Below are 4,037 nucleotides of genomic sequence, written 5' to 3'. Positions count from 1 at the left end.
TATTGGCCTTAAGAAAAAGGCAGCATTTATAAAGGGCAGTGACTCATTAATGTGCAATTATTTTAGTAATGGAGATGTTCTTACTTCTTGGAGATCCTACAGAATATTCAGTTTTAAGCAAATGTGAGTGATATCTCACCCATATCACCATTCTGGGCGTTCAGATTTCCGGGTGTTCAGATTTCTTCTACTTGTTGTCAAGATCTCACGTAGTTTGAATTCCGTCTTTTGTATGCAGTCCTTTCTTTTCTTGTCTCAGTTTCTACAGCTTTGTATTAGTCTCACGCGTCCCTTTCTGAGACATTGCTCTCATATTTGAAGTGCTTTATCTCTCTCCCTTTGTGTGTGTGTGTGTTTTTTTTTTTTTTTTTTACTCGGAATGACTACAGCTTTGTTTTGTTCTTATCCGTCACTTTTTGAGCATTTCATCGCATATGTAGGGTGCTTTTTTCTTTGTCCCCTTTCTCGATAAAACTACAGCTCTATATTTGTCTGATCTGTCACTTTTGGAGTAATACTCTCCCGTTTTTCATCACTTTTCTGTCTTCTCGACAGGATTTAATCAGAGGGAATCCATTTTGTTGATGACACTTCCCTAAAATAACCTTCACATTCAGTTTTCCTCTTTTTTTATTTATAACGTTGTTACAGAATATTCCGCCATCTGTTATATTTGTGTTAATTAGACAAAACACTTGAAGGATTATATCCTTGAGACTGGGTAGAAGGACCTCGTTTGTTTGCCCTCAATGCAAATAAATCTCAGATTGGCTTAAGCCGATTACAGCCCTGTTGCCTTTATCGGCTTCTCCGATCTAGATGGAGGACAAAGAACTGTCGTTGTGAAATTCCCATCTCTGAGTTTAGAATTCAGCGTTTCGTGTTTGTGTTTGTGCGTCATAACACCAAGAATGTCGTAATCATTCTGAAAAGATTTATGTTAAAAAGAGATGATTCGATTATTGTCTAAACATCAATTTTTAATCCCCGTTCTTTAACGCTTATTTTCGATCTTTTTTCTTGATTTATGTGGTTCAAGTTTTTCGTAGTTTCTTCGACACTGTCATTACTCCCCCTTTCCTTTCCTTCCATATTCATTCCAGTTTTCAGAAAACATAGCTTTTCTAAAGGTCTCCCAACATTTTGTAAAGATTCAAGATATTTTTCCTGTTGCTCGTACGGTGAAATGAACCCGGTGGCTGAATTCAGATTAATAATACCTAAGACACACACTTTAACTGAATGGACTAACGACGCTATTGGCTTCATTTATGTCTCCTGATTTTTCCGTGATTTTATTTTTTTTATTTTCAGCAATTACGACTTTCGTTATGGTTGTTAATCTTTACTTTTGGAATGGAGATTGAATAGAAATGCGAATGAATTTTTATATATGAGTTTTTGCATGAATTTCTTTTTATAATACATTTTGGTCATTGTTGTGCGAAAGATGTTGGCTGTGAAGTAACTGGTGCGAATTATACAGAAGTAAACACATTCTATTGATATATGAGGTTCGGGTTTGGTCATTAGTACTCAATAAGTAGATCAAGCGATTGAATAATTGATGTTGTTTCCTTTTTACGTTGCAGTCATTCAACTTATATAGTCGACCTTCAGAGTAGGTAAATATTCATCCATTGTGGAAAGTTTGAGAGCTGAGTTCATCCTTTCTGTCATTCAAAGACAGTCTTGATTGACTGTCTTCTTTTATATGTATTTCCCACAGCCTGTCTGTTCGTACGTCACTGCCCATTGAAAGTTTGAAAGTATACCTGACCTGATTTTTCGTGTAGTAGTGACCAGTGAGAATCCTGAAATTAACGTCGCAATGACTATGGTCATATTTGCCGGAAATAAATTAATAATGTAAGAGAAGGCTTCATCAGGTATGACAATTCGCAAACTATTTTTATAATTATATTATTTTTACTTTTAATCATAATGAAAAAAAGATTAATATGCAACTAGTCTAAAGGCCCAGGAACTTTAAAGCAAACACCTACAAATTAGAAGGTCTATAAGAGAAAAAGTGAGAAGAAAGTAGTAAACAAAGTAAAGATGATTTATTAGACAAATAAAGAATATACATGCCTTTCACACAGGATGTATCCGAAGCGTTAATCTTGGAAGAGTCAGTGGACCATCCAGGTCTTCATATTTTGGGTGGATCCATTTATCTACCCGTCCGAAATGACAGATAGCTGTTATCTTGCGAGATGAACTGGAGTTCTCTTTCGCACAATGAGAGCTAATTGCTTTAAGTTTCTGGCTTAGACACACACACACACACGAATATATAAGTATATATATATATATATATATATATATATATATATATATATATATATATATATATATATATATATATATATATTTGATCTTCTTTTTCTGATTCAAGGTTTTGTGGTGACAAGAGCTTATGCAGGAAGTGGGAAGAATTCGGGAAGTTAAGAGGCCATTGTGGTTATTACCAAAACATATATACATACTTATATACATAGTCTTATATATTAAACACCAAAGGGAGGAACTGAAACACGGGTGTAGATCCTGACTGGTTTCGGGTTTATTGCTAAGCCATCTTCAGAGGACTAATATAAAGTGGTAGAAATTCATAATATTATGGTAGCAGGACAGTACATACGAGGATATCTACGGATGGAAAACGAGCATTAACACCTGACCGGTGATTGTAGGCGGGGTCCTCCCCTCATTAGTAACAGGTCATATTTTACAAATCCGTTGGGGCCCATAATTCCCTTTTCCCTGTCTTTCAAGTGCCTTCCTTAAAATGAACTCCTTGTATATTTCTTTTGAGATTAACGGATCAGGTTTATACATTCCATGACTAATTTTCATATCCTTACTAAAACTTTCTTTTGTAAAAGTAGAATTAATGATTTTTCTTTCTAGTGCATTATTATGGTAAATTATCTTCTTTGCGTTTGCCCTGTTGATAGTATGATTGTTTGCACTGACATGTGCAAAAATTCCACAGTTCACCTGTGCGTTTCTTACGCATCTTTTATGCTTCTGTATTCTCTTTTCCAAAACTTTTCCAGTTCGACCGATATAAAAGTTATTATGATAATTCGATGAAATCTAGTGTACACATTCTTTAGCAGTGTTGGGCGAGTTCTTTGTAAGTGCACGTTTCACTGTTTTATTGTTATTAGATGCAACATTAAATTCAAAGTTGCATTTTGTGTGAGATTTACGTTCCATTAAATAAAAAACAGACTATTTTTTCCAGAGAAATAGTTAAAAAAAAAAGCCATGAATTGATATTTAAATTGCATTTGCACCTTGTATTGACAACATATTTTCTATCAGACACAAGCAATGCCTACTTTCAAAAAGTTTTTCAAATAATACTTGATACATTGAAAGCATTCTCATAATAATTGGAAAAAAGGATATTTAAAAATACGACATTTAAAAGAACACGATGTCAGAGTTAAAAAAAATAAACACACCTTTTATCCGAAATAACATAAAGCTTTCAGCCACCCGCTCCATTGTTTTTAATACTTTTCCGCTCAGCTCAGGAAACAATATACCTCAGAGCAAAATGAAATAAAAGAGATTCTGCGGAAAAACAATAAGATTAAAGCGCCGAGCGATCCTCTACACGCTCCGATGACGTCCGATACAGAGAGAGAGAGAGAGAGAGAGAGAGAGAGAGAGAGAGAGAGAGAGAGAGAGGTTACAAAGTACTCTGGCACAGAAACAGGGGGAAAGCCTTTTATTTTTATGTTTCGAGTTTTGCTGTTCCTCTGCGCGTCTGTTTTCGAAAGCTGGTACACTTGATGGTCGTATGTCCATGAGATGGAGGGATTTTCGTATCTATCTACCTATTTGTGTGTATATATATATATATATATATATATATATATATATATATATATATATATATATATATATATATATATATATATATATATATATATATATATATATATATATATATATATATATATATATCAAAAAGACAGTTTTAAAACTGTATTGCACGCCCACAAATTCCTTGTGAA

The sequence above is a fragment of the Macrobrachium rosenbergii genome, chromosome 1, assembly GCF_040412425.1.
Source record: "Macrobrachium rosenbergii isolate ZJJX-2024 chromosome 1, ASM4041242v1, whole genome shotgun sequence".
In the NCBI taxonomy this organism is placed as follows: domain Eukaryota; kingdom Metazoa; phylum Arthropoda; class Malacostraca; order Decapoda; family Palaemonidae; genus Macrobrachium; species Macrobrachium rosenbergii.
Note: the sequence above shows the minus strand (reverse complement) of the source record.